The sequence below is a fragment of the Tamandua tetradactyla genome, chromosome 6 (assembly GCF_023851605.1).
Source record: "Tamandua tetradactyla isolate mTamTet1 chromosome 6, mTamTet1.pri, whole genome shotgun sequence".
NCBI lineage: Eukaryota > Metazoa > Chordata > Mammalia > Pilosa > Myrmecophagidae > Tamandua > Tamandua tetradactyla.
The window spans coordinates 122,138,789-122,161,893 of NC_135332.1; the positions used below are offsets into that span (position 1 = coordinate 122,138,789).

General features: G+C 37.3%; 1 pseudogene; it reads right to left on the minus strand.

Annotated features, from left to right (window-relative positions):
• Positions 1–11,089: 11,089 nt before the first annotated feature.
• LOC143686819 (conserved oligomeric Golgi complex subunit 3 pseudogene) lies at positions 11,090–13,728 on the minus strand (annotated as a pseudogene).
• Positions 13,729–23,105: the final 9,377 nt, after the last annotated feature.

The window sequence follows — 23,105 nt, forward strand, 5'->3', positions numbered from 1 at the left end:
AGACTTGTGACTGGTTCAGGCTGCTGTGCAAGCTGCTCTGCCACTTGTACCATATGATCCAGCAGACAGTGATGCTGGAAGTGTCACCGGCAAATATATCGGAGCCTTTGGCAGGCCCCTATATAAGAATCACAATGCAGACCCATAGGATTTTGGACATAAACCTTATCATCACTGCAGATAACTACTTACCTTTTGAGAAACAACTTTTAGCCTGCTACTGGGCCTTAGTAGAGACTGAATACTTAACCATGGACCACCAAGTTACCATGAGACCTGAGTTGCCTATCATAATCTGGGTGTTGTCTGACTCACCAAGCCATAAATATGGGCATGCACAGCAGCACTCCATCACAAAATGAAAATGGCATATTAGAGATAGGGCTCAAGTAGGTCCTGAAGGCACAAGTAAATTACATGAGGAAGTAGCCCAAATGTTCATGACCCCCACTCATACCACGTTACCTTCTTTTGCCCAGACAGATGTGGCCTCCTGGAGAGTTCCCTACAGTCAGCTGACTGAGGAAGAGAAAACTCAGGCCTGATTTACAGGTGGTTCTGCGCAATATGCAGGGACTACCGGGAAGTGGACAGCTATAGCACTACAACTCAATTCTGGGATGTCCTTAAAAGACAGTAGTGGGAGGAAATCCTCCCAATGAGCAGAACTTTGAGCAGTGTACCTGGTTATTCATTTTGCTTGAAAAGAGAACTGGCCAGAGGTGTGTTTATATATTGACTCATTGGCTGTTGCTAATGGTTTGGCTGGATGGTCAGGGACTTGGAAGAAGCATGATTGGAAAATTGGTGACAAAGAAGTCTGGGGAAGTGGTATGTAGATAGACTTTTCCAAGTGGGCAAAGAACATGAAGATATTTGTGTCCCATGTAAATGCTAACCAGAGGGTGATTTCAGGAAAGGAAGATTCTAGTAATCAAGTGGATAAGATGACATATTATGTGTATACAAGTCATCCTCTTTCCTCAGCCTCTCCTGCCATTGCCCAATGGAGGTTATGCATGGGCTTAACAACATGGACTTCCAGTCACCAAGGCCAACCTGGCTATGGCCAGTGCAGAGTGCCCCATTTGTCAGTAGCAGAGACCCACCTCAGTCCCAGATATGGCACCATTCCCCAAGGTGATCAGCCTACTACCTGGTGGCAGATTGATTACATTGGAACACTTCCATCATGTAAGGGGCAGTAATTTTTTTCTAACTGGAATAGACACATACTTTAGATATGGGTTTGCATTCCCTGCATGCAATGCTTCTGCAAAAACTACTATACATGGACTTACAAAATGCTTTCTCCACCATCATGGTATTCCACACAGCATTGCTTCTGATCAAGAACCCACTTCACAATAAATGAAGTGTGAAAATGGGTATATGCTTATGGAATTATCTGTTCTTACCATGTTCCCCATCATCCAGAGGCAGCTGGGATGACAGAACAGTGGAATGGCCTTTTGAAGACACACTTACAGATCCAACTAGGTATCAATACCTTGCAAGGCTGGGGCAGTGTTCTCCAGGAGGCTGTGTATGCTCTGAATCAGCGTCCACTCTATAGTGCTATTTCTCCCATAGCCAGGATTCACGGGTCCAGGAATCAAAGGGTATAAATGGTAGTGCACTACTTACTATCATCCCTAGTGATCCACTAGGAAAGTTTTTGCTTCCTGTCCCTGAAACCTTAAGCTTTGTTGGTCTGCAGGCCTTAGTTCCAAAAGGAGTAATGCTCCTACCAGGAGACGTAACAATGATTCCATTGAACTAGTAGTTAAAACTGCCACTTAGCCACTTTGGGCTTTTCATGCTACTGAGTCAGCAGGCACAAAAGGGTATTACTGTTCTGTCAGGGGTGATTGATCCTGGCTATTAAGGGGTTGGGTTCTATTGTCAACTTTGCCAACTGATTATACCCAGTTATCTGGTCAGACAAGCACTGTCCTGACCATTGCTGCAAGGATATGTTCTGGCTGGTTGATAAACCAGAAGTCTGGTGCATTAAATCATCAGTCAATTGATTGCATCCGTGGCTGGTCACATCTGCAATCAACTAAGGTGTGCCTACCACAATGAGATAATCCAGTCAGCTGAAGACTTTTAAGGGAGAAGACCGACTCTTGTACTGCTTCTTCAGCCAGCGAGCCTCTCCTGTGAAGTTCATTCAGACCCTTCACTGGAGCTGCCAGCTTCACAGCCTGACCTAGGGATTTTGTACTTTTCCATTCCCACAGTTGTGTGAGACACCTTTATAAATTTCATGTTTACAGATATCTCCTATTGGTTCTGTTTTTCTAGAGAACCCTAACACCTTGATTCCAAATCTTTGTTTCTAATGTCATTCTCCAAGAAAATGTACCCACTCTCCTTGGAGAAATAGCTGATTTTAAGACTGAGGAAGGAAATATACATTATGAGTCTAGAGCAGCTTATAGTTCCAGAAAGTAATGAAAAACATAGAAATATTTATGACATTGGAGGAAAGTTAAGGTGCAAAGGAGTCAACTTGAATGAGTTCATAATGGCCAAAGCTAGAATAAGAAAGTAGTATTGGATTATAACCCACATTATAAAATAAATATCCAAGAATGCAAACTAATATGAATTAATGAATACATAAATAAATGAAGAGACAAATCCAAATCCCAAAACTTTATGTAGGCACTTTGTCCTCAGGAAGGGGAGCAGAACTCTCTATCCCTTAAGTGTCAGCTGCACATAGCAGACTTCTTTCCATAGAGCACAGTATGGAAAGGGGGTGGGGAGGAACTTTTATAGTGAACAAGCCTGAAAAATATGACCTCTGCCTGGTGATCAAGGTTAACATCAACAGTGATAAGCCATGTTGATGGTGTGTACCCTTGATATGATGTAAACAAAAAGGCACTCTTCTCTACAGTCTTCCTCCCAAACACCAATAACCCCTATCTAATCACCAGTAAACAATGAGATAAATCCCAACAAAGTAACATTCTACAAAATCGCTACCAAGTACACCTCAAAAATGTCAGGGTCTGGCGGTGCAACGGTGGCTCAGTGGCAGAGTTCTCACCTGCCATGCCAGAGACCTGGGTTCGATGCCTGGAGCCTGCCCATGCAAAAAAAAAAAAAAAAAGAAAGAAAAAAAGTCAAGGTCATCAAAAACAAGGAATGACAGAGAAAATGTCAGACAAAAGAAGCCTAAGGAAACGACTACAAATATGAATGATTCCTTAACAGAAAAGGAAATTAGGAAAAAAACAGAAAATGTGAATAAACTATAATCTTTAATAATAATTATTAATTTTGGTTCATTAATTCTACCAAATATATCATACTAATGTAAATATTAATAATAGAGAAAAGTGGATGTTAAGTATATAGAAGCTTCCTGTATGATTTCCTCACCTTTTTTATAAGGCTAAAATCATTCTTAAATGGAAAGTTTATTAAAAAGACACACAGGGCGGGCCGCGGTGGCTCAGCGGGCAAGGTGCTTGCCTGCTATGCCGGAGGACCTCGGTTCGGTTCCCGGCCCCAGCCCATGTGCCAAAAAGCGGAGAAACAGAATACAATGAAACAAGCAAATGTTTAAAAAGATGTTTCCCTTTCTTCCTTCCTTCCTTCCTTCTATCCTTCCTTCCTTCTCTCTGTCTTTCCTTTAAAAAAAAAAAAAAAGACACACAGCCACAAAACTGTTAAAACTGTAAAAAATAAAAAAGGAACTTACATATACGCTTCAGTGTTGGGAGGTAGATCACTACACATTATTTTGACTTTTTTTATCACCCACATATACACATGCACAGATACCATGCTGCAGTCAGAAAAAGCTTTTAAGGACCTTATAAAGGGGATATCTCCAAATTGCTAGTAAAAGGAAGGAAAAGACTTTAAGATGCAAAAGCAAAAGAAAGTTGGTTTTGGAGAAAAGCTGTCTTTGTAGTAGCATGGAAAATTTACAGGAGATCAGAGACTGAAGGAGCTACGGTTTTCAGAAGGCAGATAAAAGCCAGCAGAGTGCAACAGCCAGGAGCAAGTCAGAAGTGCTAGAGGTGGGGGGTTAGTGCTACAGGTGGGGGGTTAGCAATTAAAAACAACTCCAACTCTGCAGCAGGAGAGAAATAAATTGTAAGTTAAAAGAAGATCTGAGTCTTAACTAGGATGGCCAACTTGCTAAAACTGACAGGGATACTGAGACTTCAGCAGATATTTACTGTATGTATCTCAAAGGCAAGTTAAATTGCGATTCACATACAGAGATGATAAATTGTTTGTCATAGTAATGAATGAAAGGAATTAGAAAATGTTTAGCCTAGTGTTATGTGGCTTCATAAACTGAACTACAACTGAGAGGGTCAAGTTTGAGTCTTTAACTAAAGTTTCTGCTTGGAAATCGAAGAAAGGGTATATGTTTTATTTTTCTCCAACCCAGCTGTTTTCTTATCTGAACTCACCATGCCATAAATCGACATAATTTTGGGCACTACCCTCTTCCAGAACAAACATCTGACACCTAGAGATATGTACCAAATAACTCATAAGCTGGGATTAGCTGTCGAGTTTTGATTTCAGGGCCATTATAAAATGCAGTCCATGAAGTTCAGGTTCACCAAAAAAGATTATCCAGTGGTTCTTGAATTCTGAAATAAACATACAATAGGCTAGACAGAAATCATCAGCCTGTCATCATAATACTGGCTGTTAACAACCACAATTAAGGCAGACTACATATCAATTATTATTTGTCTGGAACATCAACTTCCCCAAGTATAAAAGGAAGTGAGGCAGCCTGCATTACTGTCTCCCCTCTTCAGCTAATTAGTACTGTTTTTAATGGCTTCATCTGCCCAGGATCAATTGTCTAATAGGAGCAGTGCTCTGTCAGTTAATAAGGTGAGGAACTGCATAATGTGATTATGTCTGGCTCCAAAATAGTGCTTCAAACAACATTGAAACAATCATGTGACAGAATAAATAGACTAATAGACCAAGACAGTATTTTTTGTGTAATTCTGGTGCAAACATAGTGTTCCAGTAATATTTATTGAAAAAAAGAAAATATTAAGAAAAAAAATAAAAGAGATTTAAAGACAGACACACGAACATGGAGATTTTATGTGTGTTTATAAGTATAGATATACACATATATACAAACATACATATATATGTATATATATATATAAAGATCATAGATAATATATATATATAAAGATCATAGATTATATATATATTTCTCTAAAAACTTCAGTTAAGAGAAAGAGCCAGCAATATATGAACTGGTATTTAGGAGTATTACCATAGGGAATGTGATGTGATGATGATACTAATTTTCCAAAAATGCTTTTTGCAAAAACAAACTATTGTGTGGCTGCCTCACTTCCTTTTATGCTTAGGGAAGATGATGTGACTAATAATTGATAGTCACAAAATGCAACTCAGTAAAGAAATGGGGACTGGGGATATTCATTTGTACTTAGTTGGCTTTGAACATCTATTATCAGGTTTATACAACACCTCTGATTTGAGTAACTGTGCTAAACATAGACTGATAATAAAGACATATTGGAAAAGGTAAAGTCATACTCTGCTTCCTAAGTTGAAGTAGGACTGGACTTATTGAGATGAATGACAGAGCAGAGTCATTATTCTGAGGGGAAGTACGTGTAGCAGTTAAAGGCATGGACTCAGGAGCCATGCTACTTGGGTTTAAACACCAATATCAACACTTGATTGATATAAACTATAAACAGGACAGGTTGCTATAACTCTGTGTGCCTCAGTGTCCTTATCTGTAAAGCAGGGATGAAAATACGATTGTTATGAAAGTTAAGTAAGTACATCAGGCACCTGCAGCAGAACCTGGCACATTAAAGAAGAATTATAAAAGTATTAGCTGTTACTGGGATTATTAAAATCTTGATCAATTATTTAAACCCAGACACTGGCAATGGTATTTTCTAAGTCAGTGATTTCCTCTATGCTTCCTCTCTACAGTTTGTCAATATTTCAAGAAGAATCTAATTGATTCTACAAATATTACTGCCTGAAATAAGCCAATCCTCTAAAAGTACGGTTTTCAGTGTTATCCCCAGATCAGCAGCATCATTCTTACCTGGCAACTTGTCAGATATGCAGATTATCACACTCCACCCAGGACCTGCTGAATCCAAAACTTTGGGGGTGGGGCCAGAAATCTGTATTTTAAAAAACCCTCCAGGTGATTCTGATGTGCATTTAAGTTTGATAACAGCTAGACTAGAAACCCCCAAACTCTAGAGTGTTCCCTATCAATAAGAGGCAGATGAGTCTAACCTACTGAAAATACAAATTTCATATTAATTACATAGTTCAAAATAAAACAAATCTAAACTTGAATTCATGTTGATGCCATGTGTTTTTAAAATTCTAGGAAAGGAAATCTTAGCTATTAACTAAAACCCCTAGTTCAAGTCTTGAAAATATTAACACATCCACGCACGAAATATTCTAGATAACAAATGAGCAAATAATTAAATTATAAAGAAATATGACACTGAAAGTGTGATTCAAACACTTATGTCTTGTATTTTGAGAACTTGCATGGGATAAAATGTGGTATAGAAGCTGGTTTTCCCTAGAATTCCCTAGAACCCAGATTTTCCTTTATAAATTGGATGTAATCATACAAAGATTACCTAAAATACTGGACAAATTTACTTAAACTGTCAGAGCCTGACCTTTCCAAGATTTTATAAAAGTTCTTCACATCACTTTTAGAAGGTATGATAAAAAATACAAAATGCCTGCAACAAAATATCATCTGTTGACCATCTCTGGCCAGCAGAATACTTTATTTAACCTGAGCAGTGTTTTAAAAATCAGGAAATTTCATGCAAAAATTAGAAATCCCAGCCCCACTCTTTAAAAATTGTTAAGTTCTAACAATGTTGGGCCTGCATTAACACAAGCCATCTATCCTCTGTTCCCTTTTGGGTTCCATGCTCAATTGTTCAAAGCTCTGCCAACTTCATTCATCTTGACTGGACTGGACAGTACTGGCATCTGATGTCCTGCACCCAAAAACAAGTCTGGCTCAAAAACACTAAGTAAATGCCAATTCCCTTCCTAGACCATCTATCTTTCCAGTTTCTCCACTAGTTAAATATTAAAATCTATCACAATAGGGTTTTTCCAATGGCTCTTTTTTGGGGGGACAGGATAATATGTATATAAATTTTTGAACATATATAGCTCATTTCCACGATATTCCACCAATGAAGCTATCATATCTCTGTAGAGTATTTCAGGTCTAACAGAGAAGAGGGAATTGGATGCAACTGAAAATCTATTATTGTAATCAATATCCACTGTTAGAATTAGTGTTCTGAAAGTGAAAAACTTGTATTAGATTGCTTCAAAATTAGAAATTTTAAAATTGGGTCATGGTAAAATATGACAAATTCCAGTTGTGTTAAATATAATGTATGGAGCATTGTTGCCAAGATTGTTTTACAAAAAGAAGATTATTTGTTAGAAATAGAAGTTTAGTTATTTCTGGAAATTTTTATTTTAATACTAGTCCAGCTGTGAGTGGCTCTATGAAAAGAGCTAGTCATTTAACCTCTCAGACCCTCAGGGTACTCTTCCACAAAATGAGGAGGCTGGGCTCAGGTACCTTAGAGCTCTCAAAGTCTATTCTACAATTCTAGGATGCTGGGGGCAGACAATTCATTTCAGTGTTTTGTATAAATGACATCTAGTGTCATGAAATAATGCATCAAGAGCAGCAGCAGGGTCCCTCTATCCTGAATTTGGTTTGAAGCCAACAGATAGGGTTCCTTGAATTCATTTTCTTTCTTTGGCAAGGGGATAGGTTTGATGACCTAATAGGCCTTTTCCATCTCTGGTTTCTTTGATGAAGCTACTGGGCCTCTGAGTTAGGAATGGCAAAGAGTTACCGTGGTGAATCCTCCTTTGTAGCGATTTTCTCTCTTTCATCATGCTTGACACTTGTGCAATTGCACTTTAATTCAGATTATATCCATCACATAGCTCAGTCTGCTATGAGCTGAGACTTTGCTAAGATATAGACACACACATATAAAAATTAAAAATGGCAGTCCAAAGTATTAATGCATGCTGTTTATATATATATATACATTGAAGTATCTGGTACAGTGACATTCAATAATAGTCATATGGGCTTCAAAAATATTTATTTTGTTTTTCTGTATAGTAGCTTATGATAAATGACTACAGAATCCCTTTCCCGCTTTTCTCTCTCTCTCTTTTTTGACAATTCCTAAGATGTATATTTCCTTATGGTCCATTCAGGAAAATAAAAATGCATATTCCAAGAAAATGGACTCTAGTTATGGGGATAATTTTGACTACAGACAAAAAGACTAAACAAAGCACCTTTAATTTAATTCTTCCAGGAAATAAAAATTCAGAAGAAAAGCAACCAAATCTGTTTCATACATCTCACCATTAAAGTGCATCTTCTACTGCATTCTACATAGTGGAGAATAGAAAAATCCCACAAAGATGGGCAATCTCCTGAAACAAAATATCTGTGATGGTTAAATTTATGTGTCTGGCTAGGTTTTAGTGTCCAGCAAACAGTGGCTTGACTGTTACTGTGAGGGTATCTTATAGATGGATTTGCATCTATAGTCAGTTGACCACATCTACGGGTTGATTGTATCTACAGGCAACAAAGAAGATTACTCTCAGCAATAAAGGGAGTCTCCTCATCCAATCAAGGAGGTCTTAAAGCCAGAACTGAAGGTTTCAGCAGTCCGAAGAATTTCTATTTCTACTTCAATCACCCTTTTTCTCCTGGGGAAGTCAACTTCACCTTCATAAGAATTTCCAGTTTCTGACCTGCCCTATAAAATTTAAACTTGCCAGTCCCACAGTCATGTAAGCCAATTCCTATAATCAATCTTTTAATTTGTATGTATGTATGTATGTGTGTGTGTGTTCCTCTAGAAAACCCTGACTAATTCAGCTACCAAATAAAAATAGTTTTCATATTATAGAAACAGAAATAGTTTTAATAATAATAGAAAAAATTTTGATGCTTTATAAAAAATAGTTTTGATACTACTAACTCTGAAAATTATATATATGTTTATAAAATTTTACATATGATATATATTTATATATTTTATATGGCATCTGAGTTGTGGTGAGTGTGTGTATCTTTTTTATTCACATTTATTTAAAACAGCAATTTGAAGCCAAATAATATATAGCATTTTAAATTATTTGAAAATATGTACACTTTTGTGTAAGTCTACACGTAAAATTGTTCAGATTTAAACAAATGTTCATCTAGCAAACAGGTTGGAGCACTAATACTTACTTAAGGGGGTTGAGTGTTTTCAAAAATAAAAGATTTACAAAGCAAGAATGAGTGCAAATAAATATTTTTGTCCTTAAGAACATACTCTGCTCTGTCCATCAAATTAAATCAGCTTCAGTATTGTACAATAATTATGCCCTCATTTCTTTGGAAAGGCAATTTGAAAATCAAATATACATATGATATACAAAACTGTATATTTTACAGTTTGCCACGTGTATTTAAAACAGCAAGTGGAACTAAGTACCATCTTCCTAATTCATTTATTTCATTTCAAAGTATGAATAGGGGCTCCTCTTTACCTTTTCCTTTTCCAAAATATAGAGTAATAAGCTCTATCAAACAACATCCCTCACCAATTTAAACTGACTCAAGAAATACATGAGCTGTGAAAAATGACAGACATCAGGACATGCAAACTGTATACACAATAGGGAAGAACCTGTTTCAAAGAAATGAAAAATGCTGCTATTGCTACTTGAAAAGGAGTTCTAGTTCCCAACTGATCCACAGGTTCTGCTGGCTACCTTCCCAAACTCGTCAGGGTCCCATCTCCAGACTAGTGTTTGAGTAACTCAGAATTCTTTTGGACCATAAGCCAGGCAACATTTACTATTCCTTTGGAAGTGAAACCAATCCAGTCAGGAAACCAGTATTTGTAGGAAAAAGCATAGTTGTACAAAAATGTGTTTTATGATCCCTGATCCACTATGGTAGATTTTAAATGTAGGCATTTCAGTCTTAGTCATCTCTGTCTTTGTTATTAGTTAATGTATTCTGCTATAACAGGGCTGAGATGCCAAATGCTGGGACACAGTATAGCCAGCTGAATATATGGGACATGAAAGAGTTCATTTTTCAAAGAACTGCTAAAACCGAGAGCAGTGTACAGAGGTTGGTAACCCTCATCTTCATTCATAAGACATGCTACTCATCAGGTTTCCTGTTCTCCTTTATGTTGCAAGTTTAAGACACCTTAGTTGGTACTTCCCACTCACAGATACTGAGTACTGTACCATGAATTATATCATTAAAGACACCGCACATATCTATGATAAGGAGGCTGCAGCTCCTCAGCCATCCAAGGAGTACAGATACCGACCTTGTTCGAGGTCCTTGCATCTTTAAACTACCTTATATCAAACACACAGAAAGGTAATGCTCTGAATTCCCTAGAAAGCAGATGTGATCTCAGAAGCATCCAAATCTACTCTGAAATAAACTTCAAAATGATAAGAGAAACATTACATTAAATATAGTGTAGAAATAACATTTCTGGAAGTAAAAAAATACAGTCAATGTGGAATGCTCAGTGGTTAAAAGTGTTGCAGTGGTTTATACTTCAGCAAATCCTACTCTTAGAAGCTTTCTAATTAGCTATATTTCTGGAAAGTTCTTTGCACTACTCACTGTAACCTATTTTCATTGGACATCTTTTTTAAGAGCCACTTTGCTGCATGCCCACAGAGTTACCTCTTAAAAACTTACATATCTTGGGACCATTTAAAATGAGGCAGTTATCACTGCTCACAGATTAATCTTTACCATTTTGATGTTTGTAAAAGGGAGGTACCAATCTTCTAATCACTTTGCTTACACTTTGATCTGCAGACAGCACTGAACAGCACAGGCTGCTGTGGTTCTCAGGGACATTCCTACAAATGATTCCTCAGTGTCTTGCAGCTTCAAGCCTTCCCCATCACTCCTACAGAACACGCCATATATGTGGACAGCCAACAAAACTGGCTACTTAAAAACTGTGAGTAGTAGGTTCACCTGTTCCATAGAAGGACAGATTATGATCTGGACATCTTCAGGCCTGAATTCTTTTTGACAAAGCAAGGAACTACTGGGAGGCTTGCTGAATATTATTCCTAACAGGTTTAAATAAGATGAATTCAGTATCTTTGTTGCATAGGTACAATGACATACTTCTCAATGTCAGAGGTATATTTGTTTTTATTGTCTTATAGGCATCTTACATAAGGTCGATGACCTCTGCTGGTTGTGCCCAAGGTTGCTGTGAGAGAATATACTTGGGATGTCCCTGACTGGCCACTGTTGTTAATGCTGAAACGTTTGTCAGAGTCTTCTCCAGCTGCCCTCCAAACAGCTTGGTCTGCTACTGAATCAATTACTTACAGGCCAATTTCATATGATGGTCTACATCTTTCTTAGAGTCAGGATAATGTTTTCTTATCTCAGGAGTGCCCTCCAACAAGAACTCTATCAAGGCATTGTTGGTATTCAGCCTAAAACATCTCTGAAGAGTCACAGGGTTCAGGATTTTAAATGCTGCATCTCCAGATTTCTTGAGGTCCAGGGAAACTTCCTTAATGGTGAATTCAGTGTGGAATTAAGCAATTTGTTCATGAAGAATCAAAAGGTGCTTAATTAAGAAAAGCTGTCCATCAATTGCAATCTTGTTTTTACTGATAGACTCTGATGCTCCCAGGACTAGCTGAATGCAGGCAAACAATGCTTCCTGTGACAGTTCTTGGATCACAGTCCTGTCTGCATCTGTATAATTTGGAACATTCTTTAAACTATAGGGAACCACATTCCATGAAGATCTGCTGTAGAAATTGTGGTCTTTGGGCTAGGATTCAGGGATTTTATTGAATCAAATTGTGTTAGATTGTTAGACTCGGCTCTTTCTAAATGAATATTTTAAATGAGACTTCTGAAGTTATCTTTCTTTTGTTCTTATTAAACTTTGTTCAATTTGATCCATCATTACTAACCTATCAGGATATGCTAGATCTCCCAGAGTGGGTTTGTAGCTCGTGATGTCAGTCTGAATGCCAATGTGGGTCACGGTAAACAAGCCGCTCTTGCATATCTTTCAGTATCTGCTTTACTCCTGCTGCAAATGCCCCCATTTGTTCAGCATTGTTCTGTACATGATTGTCAAGCACCTCATTTTTAAGAATCCCACAGATTTCCAAAAGAGTCTCTATGTGAATGATATGAATGATCAATGTCTTGAAGACATCACACAATGACACACACAGTTTTTCAAAAGTTCATCTAATTTTGATATGGTTTCTGAAAACTTCATTGTAAAATTCATGTTCATCCTGGCATACATGGACCATAAAGGTACAGACACTGTGAACTAAGGCACCATGATCTCTGTTAGTCTGGCTGGTTAACTCTATTACGGTACAAGTAATACTTGGACCCAAAAGGAATTCCTGATGATCCAGGTAACACTGGTGTTACCTATCATTTAGGAATTGTTGGCACCCATGCATTTTTTAGATCATTGTTCTATCTCTTCAAGGGGGCCAGCAGCTGGAAACTTCACATAACATATGAGGAGGTTCTCAGGAAATTGAATGACAATATGAAGTACACAAATATATGTGTTGTGGGTGTCCCAGAAGGAGAAGAGTAGGGAAAAGAAGGAAAAAGATTAATGGAGGAAATAATCTCTGAAAATTTCCCATCTCTTATGAAAGACATAAATTACACATCCAAGAAATGCAGCATGCCCTGGACAGAACAGATCCAAACAGACATACTGCAAGACACGTACTAATCAGATTGCTAAATATCAAAGACAAAGAGAGAATTTTGAAAGCAGCAAGAGAAAAGACGTCCATCACATATAAGGGAAATTCAATAAGGCTATGTGTGAATTTCTCCTCAGAAACCATGGAGGCAAGAGGCAGTGGTATGATATATTTAAAATTCTAAAAAAGAAAAACTATCAACCAAGAATTCTATACCCAGAAAAACTGTCCTTCACAAATGAGAGGGAGATTAAAATATTTTCAAACAGTCCTGAGAAAATTTGTGACTAAGAGACCAGCTTTACAAGAAATACTGAAGATAGCACTACAGGCAGATAAGAAAATGCAGGAGAGAGAGGTCTGGAGAAGAGTACAGAAATGAAGACTATCAGTAAAGTTAAAAAGAGAAAAAGATTAAATATGATATATAAAATCCATAAGACAAACTGGTAGAAGAAAGTACTGTTTTTAAAGTAATAACATTAAATGTTAATGGATTAAACTCTCCAATCAAAAGGCATAGACTAGCAGAATGGATTAAAAAACAGGACTGATTATGTGTTGTTTGTAGGAGATTCACTTTAGATCCAAGGACAAAAACAGGTTGAAAGTGAAAGCTTGGGCAAAGATATTTCTTGAAAACAACAATAAGAAAAGAGCAAGATTACCTATACTAATATCCAACAAATTAGACCTCAAAAGTAAAACAATGAAAAGAGACAAGAAGGGCACAATGTATTAACAAAAGGAACAATTCAACAAGAAGTCATAACACAATCACAAACATTTATGCACCAAGCCAGAGTGGTGCATAATACATGAGGCAAACATGACGACAGTGAAGGGAGAAGTAGATACCTCTACCATAATATAGACTTCAATTTTCCACTCTTATCAATGAATAGAACATCTAGACAGAGGATCAATAAAGAAACAGAGATTTTTGAATAATATAATAAATGAACTAGACTTAACAGACATTTACAGAACATTACACACCATAACAGCAGGATACACATTTTTCACAAGTGCTCATGTTTCAGTCTCAAGGATAGACTTTAAGATGGGTCACAAAGAAAGTCTCAATAAACTTAAAAAGATTGAAGTCACATAAAACACTCTCTCAGATCATAACGGAATGAAGTTGGAAATCAATAAGAGACAGAGGACCATAAAATTCACAAATATATGGAGGCTAAACAACACACTCTTAAACAACCAGTGGGTCAAGGAAGAAATTAAAAGAGAAATCAGTAAATATCTCAAGGCAAATGAAAATGAAAACACAACATATCAAAATTTATGAGATGCAGCAAAAACAGTGCTGAGAGGAAAATGTATCACCTTAAATGCCTACCTAAAAAAAGAAGAAAGGGCAGGACAAATGTGGCTCACTGGCAGAATTCTTACCTGCCATGTCAGAGACCCAAGTTTGATTCCCAGTGCCTGCCCATGAAAACACACATACACACACAAAGAAGAAAGAGCAAAAATTGAGGAATGAACTGTTCCCTTGGAAGAACTAGAGAAAGAACAGCAAACCAACTTCAAAGCAAACAAAAGGAAAGAAATAATGAAGATTAGAGCAGAAATAAATGAAACTGAGTATATGGAAACAACCAAGGAAATCAACAAAACCAGAAGTTGTTTTTTTGAGAAAATCACTAAAATCGATGCACCCTTAGCTAGATTGACAAAAAAAGAGAGAGATGCAAATAAATAAAATCAGAAATGGGAGAAAAGACATAATCCCTAAACATCCCCCCCCTCCGCTAGAAATAAAGGAGGTAATGAGAGGATACTATAACAAGTATATGTTAATACACTAGACAACATAGATAAAATGGACAACATCCTAGGAAGGCATGAACAAACAATACTGACTTGAGAAGAAATAGGTGACCTCAACAAGCCAAACACAATTAAAGAGTCTGAATCAGTCCACAAGAAGCTCCCAATAGAAAAGTCTGGGATCAGATAGCTTTACATGTGAATTCTATCATGCATTCAAGAAAGAATTAATACTAATCCTGCTCAAATTCTTCAAATAATCTAAAGAGGACAGAAAGTTACTTAACTCATTCTATGAAGCCAAAATCACCCTCCTACCAAAGCCAGAAAAAAATACTATAAGAAAAGAAAATTACAGACCAATCTTTTTCACAAATATAGATGCAAAAATCCCCAAGAAAATACTTGCAAATTGAATCCAGCAGCACATTAAAAGAATTATAAATCATGACCAAGTGGGATTTTTTCCAGGTATGCAAGGCTGGTTCAACATAACAAAATCAATTAATGTAATTGTCAATCAACAAATCAAACCAGAAAACCCACATAATCATCTCAATTGATACAAAAAAGGCATTTGACAAAATTCAATGTCCTTTCTTGATGAAAACACCTCAATAAATAGGAATAAAAGAGAAATTCCTCAACATGATAAAGGGAATATATGAAACCCAGAGCTAACATTGTTCTCAATAAGGAAAGACTGAACACTTTCCTTCTAAGATTAAGAACAATAAAAGATAACCACTGTCACAACTGCTATTCAACAATGTGCTGGAACTTCTAGACAGAGCAATTAGATAAGATAAAGAAATAAAAGTCATGTAAATTGGAAAGGAAAAAGTAAAATTCTCATTATCTGCAGATGGCATGATACTATGTGTTGAAAATCCTGAAAAATCCACAGCAAAGCTACAAAAACTAAAAAAATGAATACAGCAAAGTGGCAGGGTACAAGGTTAACACCCCAAAATCAGTAGTGTTTTGTACACTAGTGTGAACAATCTGAGGAGGAAATCGAGATAAAATTCCATTTACAGCAGCAGCCAAAGAATCAAATATTTAAGAATAAATTTAGAGGGAGGGACCAAGATGGTGGCTTAGCAAGGTGCAAGTTTTAGTTCGTCCTCCAGAACAACTACTAAATAACCAGAAACAGTACAGAACAGCTCCTGGAGCCACGACAGTGACTGGACACACAGTGTACCAAAGTCTGGACCAGCTGGACCAGCTGCAAGTCTCCCCAGAACCGTGAGTTCCCCAACCCACGGTGGCCAGTGCCTGGTGCCCCTCCCCCACAGGCAGCTTCCCAGAAGGAAAGGAAAGACACTCTAACAGTGGCAAGTACTGAGTCCAACCAAACACCAATTGTGGTGTTAATTAACAAATACTGACTATTAAAAATAGGCTCCCAATCAGGCGAACCTGGTCAAGGCAGAGGTCGCTTATTAGGCTAACTGAAAAATAGGAAAAGGGACGAAATGGAGGTTTTTGTGGCTGTCTATACAGAGGCTTGGCTGCCTCTGGATTCAGCGGCGGGACTACTCAGGCTGCAACTGCCCCAGGCATAGGTAGAAACAGACTGCTTTCAGGGCTGTCTCCCTCCTGTGCCTACCCCAGGGGAGGGGTGAAGCCAACTCAGATGGAATCCCTCTCTCAAGGAATTCAGAACCCAGGGCTCGGCAATTTGAAGCCATTAAAACCAGTCTACAGCCTCTCCTCTGTCTCGACCATGCCCCCAGCAGGGAGAGCCTTCCAAATTTAAGGGTGCAACAACATCTTTTGCTGGTGGGACCCGCAGGCAAACAAGCACCACATACGGGCAGTATAAGAAAAACAGAGCCCAGAGATTTCACAGGGAGGTCTTTTAACCTGCTGGGTCTCACCCTCAGGGAAAACTGATGCAGGTGACTCCTTCCCCCTGATAGGAGTCCAGTTTAGTCCGGGAAAACCTGGCTGGAGTCTATATTACCTATGTAGGCCCTCCTAAGGGTGGGGAGGGAAAAGGCAACTTACAAGCAGGGCAAGAAACAAGAAAACAAGAACTGAAAAATTATCCTCTATTAAACAAAACCTAAGCTAGAGGTCCAGAAAAAACTGAACTGAAGGTCAAAGAACAGATAGACAACAAACTCATCTAGCAAGAAAACCCTAAGTAAGATAAGTGAAAGCAACCACCAGAATAAACTAATTAAGGTAATTAAATGTCTAGATGCCAGCAAAAAATAACAAATCACACCAGGAAAATTGAAGATATGGCCCAGTCAAAGGAACAAACCAATAGTTCAAATGAGATACAGGAGCTGAAACAACTAATTCAGAATATACGAACAGAAATGGAAAATCTCATCAAAAACCAAATCAATGAATTGAGGGAGGATATGAAGAAGGCAAGGAATGAACAAAAAGAAGAAATAGAAAGTCTAAAAAAACAAATCACAGAACTTATGGGAATGAAAGATACAGTAGAAGAGATGAAAAAAACAATGGAAACCTACAATGGTAGATTTCAAGAGACAGAGGTTAGGATTAGTGAACTGGAGGATGGAACATCTGAAATCCAAAAACAAACAGAAACTATAAGGAAAAGAATGGAAAAATATGAGCAGGGACTCAGGGAATTGAATGATAATATGAAGCACACAAATATACGTGTTGTGGGTGTCCCAGAAGGAGAATAGAAGGGAAAAGGAGGAGAAAAACTAATGGAAGAAATTATCACTGAAAATTTCCCAACTCCTACGAAAGACCTAAAATTTCAGATCCAAGAAGTGCAGCGCACCCCAAACAGAATAGATTCAAATAGACATTCTCCAAGACACTTACTAGTCAGAATGTCAGAGGTCAAAGAGAAAGAGAGGATCTTGAAAGCAGCAAGAGAAAAACAATCCATCACATACAAGGGAAACCCAATAAGACTATGTGTAGATTTCTCAGCAGAAACCATGGAAACTAGAAGACAGTGGGATGATATATTTAAATTACTAAAAGAGAAAAACTGCTAGCCAAGAATTCTATACCCAGCAAAATTGTCCTTCAAAAATGAGGGAGAAATTAAAACATTTTCAGACAAAAAGTCACTGAGAGAATTTGTGACCAAGAGACCAGCTCTGCAAGAAATACTAAAGGGAGCACTAGAGACAGATATGAAAAGACAGAAGAGAGAGGTGTGGAGAAGAGCATAGGAAGAAGGAAAATTAGATATGACATATAAAATACAAAAGGCAAAATGGTAGAAGAAAGTACTACCCATACAGTAATAACACTAAATGTTAATGGATTGAACTCCCCAATCAAAAGACATAGACTGGCAGAATGGATTAAAAAACAGGATCCTTCTATATGCTGTCTACAGGAAACACATCAAAGACCCAAATATAAAAATAGGTTGAAAGTGAAAGGTTGGGAAAAGATATTCCATGCAAATAACAACCAGAAAAGAGCAGGAGTAGCTATACTAATATCCAACAAATTAGACTTCAAATGTAAAACAGTTAAAAGAGACAAAGAAGGATACTATGTACTCATAAAAGGAACAATTCAACATGAAGATATAACAATCATAAATATTTATGCACTGAACCAGAATGACCCAAAATACATGAGGCAAACACTGCAAATACTAAAAAGGGAAATAGACACATCTACCATAATAGTTGGAGACTTCAATTCCCCACTCTAATCAATGGACAGAACATCTAGACAGAGGATCAATAAAGAAACAGAGAATTTGAATATTATAATAAATTAGCTAGACTTAACAGACATTTATAGGACATTACACCACACAACAGTAGGATACACCTTTTTCTCAAGAGCTCATGGATCATTCTCAAAGATAGACCATAAGTTGGGTCACAAAGCAAGTCTCAACAAATTTAAAAAGATTGAAATCATACACAACACTTTCTCAGATCATAAAGGAATGAAGTTGGAAATCAATAATAGGCAGAGCACCAAAAAATTCACAAATATGTGGAGGCTCAACAACACACTCTTAAACAACCAGTGGGTCAAGGAAGAAATTACAAGAGAAATCAGTAAATATCTTGAGGCAAATGAAAATGAAAACACAACATAACAAAATTTATGGGATGGAGCAAAGGCAGTGCTAAGAGGGAAATTTATTGCAAAAAAAGGGCAAAAATTCAGGAATTAACTGTCCATTTGGAAGAACTGGAGAAAGAACAGCAAACTAACCCCAAAGCAAGCAAAAGGAAAGAAATAACAAAGATTAGAGCAGAAACAAATGAAATTGAGAACATGAAAACAATTAAGAAAATCAATAAAGCCAGAAGTTGGTTCTATGAGAAAATCACAAAATGGGAAAAAGACTTGAACAGACACTTCTCAGAAGAGGAACTACAAATGGCCAAAAGGCACATGAAGAGATGCTCAACATCCCTGGCCATTAGAGAAATGCAAATCAAAACCACAATGAGATATCATCTCACACCCACCAGAATGGCCATTATCAACAAAACAGAAAGTGACAAGTGCTGGAGAGGATGTGGAGAAAGAGGCACACTTATCCACTGTTGGTGGGAATGTCAAATGGTGCAACCACTGTGGAAGGCAGTTTGACGGTTCCTCAAAAAGCTGAATATAGAATTGCCATACAACCCAGCAATACCACTGCTAGGTATCTACTCAGTGGACTTAAGGGCAAAGACACAAACAGATTCTTGCACACCAATGTTTATAGCAGCATTATTTACAACTGAAAAGAGATGGAAACAGCCAAAATGTCCATCAACAGACAAGTGGCTAAACAAACATACAATGGAATATTATGCAGCTTTAAGACAGAATAAACTTATGAAGTATGTAATAACATGGATGGACCTAGAGAACATTATGCTGAGTGAGACTAGCCAAAAACTAAAGGACAAATACTGTATGGTCTCACTGATATGAACTGACATTAGTGAATAAACTTGGAATATGTCATTGGTAACAGAGATCATCAGGAGATAGAAATAGGGTAAGATATTGGGTAATTGGAGGTGAAGGGATACAGACTGTGCAACAGGACTGGATACAAAAACTCAGAAATGGACAGCACAATACTACCTAACTGTAATATAGTTATGTTAAAACACTGAATGAAGCTGCATGTGAGAATGATAGACAGAGGAGGGCTGGGGACATAAATGAAATCAGAAAGTAAGATAGATGTTAAAGATTGAGATGGTATAATCTAGGAATCCCTAGAGGGTATAGCAATAGTGAAATGTACAATGTACAAATTTTAAAAAATGTTTTTGCATGAGGAAGAATAGAGGAATGTCATTATTGCAGGGTGCTGAAAATAAATGGTAATTAATATTTTAAAATGTCACCTTATATGTGAGACTAAAGCAAAAAATGTTTATTTGTTACAAAATTTATATTTTGATTAGAGCATTTCCTAATATAACTTATGTAGATAGTTTGATTGAACATCATAAGTACTTAGAATCTCAGGTAGGACATGAGATTTTGTTGGTTTGTCCAGAGTGATGCCCGATGAATCCCAGAGTGATTTGATCAGTGAGTGGAAAAGTATTTGCAAGCCCCTTCGGGGATTGGTGAGAGTGGGGAGAAATTCAACCTCCCCAAGTCGAATTTTGATATTCTCACAAGCAGTATGGACAACCAAAGCTATAGGCTGAGCCCCCAGTCTTGGCGTTTGTTCACATGAAACTTAACCCCACAAAGGGTAGGTCAAGTCTACTTAAAATTTAGGCCTAAGAGTCACCCCCAAGAGAGCCTCTTTTGTTTCTCAGATGTGGCCTCTCCCTCCAGCCAACATGAGGAGCAATCTCACCACCCTGCCCCTCTCTGTGTGGGAAATGACTCCCAGGGTGTGAACCTTCCTGGCAACGTGGGACAGAGATCCTGGAATGAGTTGAGACTCAACACCAAGGGACTGAGAAAAACCCTAGAATGAGCTGAGAATTAACATCAAGGGATTGCGAGAACCTTCTCAACCAAAAGGCGGAAGAGTGAAATGAGACTAAGTGTCAATGGCTGAGAGATTCCAAACAGAGTCGAGAGGTTATCCTGGAGGTTATTCTATGCATTAAGTAGATATCACCTTGTTGTTCAAGATGTAATGGAGAGGCTGGAGGGAACTGCCTGAAAATGTAGAGCTGTGTTCCAGTAGCCATGTTTCTTGATGATGATTGAACAAGGATATACCTTTCACGATGTGACTCTGTGAATGTGAAAACCTTGTGTCTGATGCTCCTTTTATCTACCATATCAACAAAAGAGTAGAACATATGGAATAAAAATAAATAATAAGGGGAACAAACATTAAAATAAATTTAGTTTGAAATGCTAGTGGTAAATGAAAGCGAGGGGTAAGGGGTATGGTATGTATAACTTTTTTTTCTCTATTATCATTTTATTTCTTTTTCTGTTGTCTTTTTATTTCTTTTTCTAAATTGATGCAAATGTTCTAAGAAATGATGAATATGCAACTATGTGATGATATTAAGAATTACTGATTATATATGTAGAGTGGAATGATATCTTATTGTTTTGTTTGTTGTTAATTTTTTTAATTAATAAAAAAAGAATAAATTTAACTAAGGATACAAAAGACGTATAAACAGAAAACTCCAAGAAATTGCTAAAAGAAATCATGGAAGACCTAAATAAATGAAAGGTCATACTGTGTTCATGGACTGGAAGACTAAATATAGTTAGGAGGACAATTCCACCCAAATTGATTTATAGATTCAATGCAATATCAATTAAAATCCAAACACTTTACTTTGCAGAAAAAGAAAAACCAATAACCAAATTTATTTGGAAGGGGAGTGTGCCCCAAAGAGCTAAAAAATATCTTGAGAAAGAAAATGAAGGGGGAGGTCTCACACTACCTGACTTTAAGGCATATTACAAAGCTACTGTGGTCAAAATAGCATGGTACTAGCACAAAGAGAGATATACTGACCAATGGAATTGAACTGAGTGTTCAGACATAGACCCTGTCATCTACGGACAACTGATGTTTGATAAAGTGGTCAAGCTAACCCACCTAGGACAGAGAAGCCTATTCAATAAATGGTGTTTGGAGAACTGGATATCCATATGCAAAATAATGAAAGGATCCGTATCTCACATCCTATACAAAAATTGGATGTAAGACACAGATCCTTTCATCTCAAAATGGTTCAAATGGTTCAAAGACCTAAACATTAGAGCTGAGACCATAAAACTCTCAGAAGAAAATGTAGGGAAATATCTAGGTGGTTTCCTAGACCTTATACCCAAAGCATGAGCATTGAAAAAAGAAATCGATAAAAAGGATCGTTTCAAAATTAAATGCTTTTGTGCATCAAAGAATTTCGTCAGGAAAGTAAAAACACAGACTATACAATGGGAGACAATATTTGGAAGCCACATGTCAGATAAAGGTTTAGTATCCAGAGATTCTTCAACTCAACAACAAAAAGACAAACAACCCAATTAAAAAATTAAAAAAGTATCAGACATGAATTGACGCTTTCAGAAGAGGAAATACAAATGGCTAAAAGGCACTGAAAAGATGCTCAATTTTACTGGCTATTAGGGAAATGCAAATCAAAACCATAATGAGACACCTATTAGAATGGCTATTATCCAAAAAAAAAACCAGAAAATGAGAACTGCCAGAGAATATGTGGCAATAGAGGCATACTTATCCACTATTGATGGGAATGTAAAATGATATAGCCACTCAGATAGGCAGGTGGTGGTTCCTCAGGAAGCTAAGTATAGAATTGCCATATGATCCTGCAATCCCATTACTAGATATATATTCAAAGGAACTGAAGCTAAGGACACAAATTTGCACACCAATGATTATAGCAGTATTATTTATGATTGCCAAGAGATGGAAATAGTCCAAATGTCCATTAGCAGACGACTGGTTAAACAAGCTGTGGTATATATACACACAATGGAATATTACACAGCTGTAAGACAGAATAAAATCATGAAGCATGAAACAACATGGATGAACCTTGAGGACATCATGCTAAGTGAAATTAGCCAGAAACAAAAGGACAGATGCAGTAACATGATCTAATATTAAAATGAATTAACTTTGAGAGTTAAAATTAAGAACACAGGTTATCAGGAGATAGAAATAGGGTAGATTTTGGGCATTCGGTGCTGAAGGAATACATATTGTGCAACAGGACAAATTGTAAAATTCCGAAATGGATTTTACAGTACTATCTGATTGTAGTGCAATAATATAAACTGAATGTAAGCTGAATGTGAGCATGTTTGAGGAAGAACGGCTTGGGGCACGTACGAAACCAGAAGGAAAGATAGAGAATAAAGACTGAGACGGTATAATTTAGGAGTCCCTAGGGTGGACAATCATGATGATTAAATGTACAAATTTAAAAACGTTTTTGCGTGAGGGAGAACAAATGAATGTCAACATTGCAAGGTGTTAAAAATGGATGGTA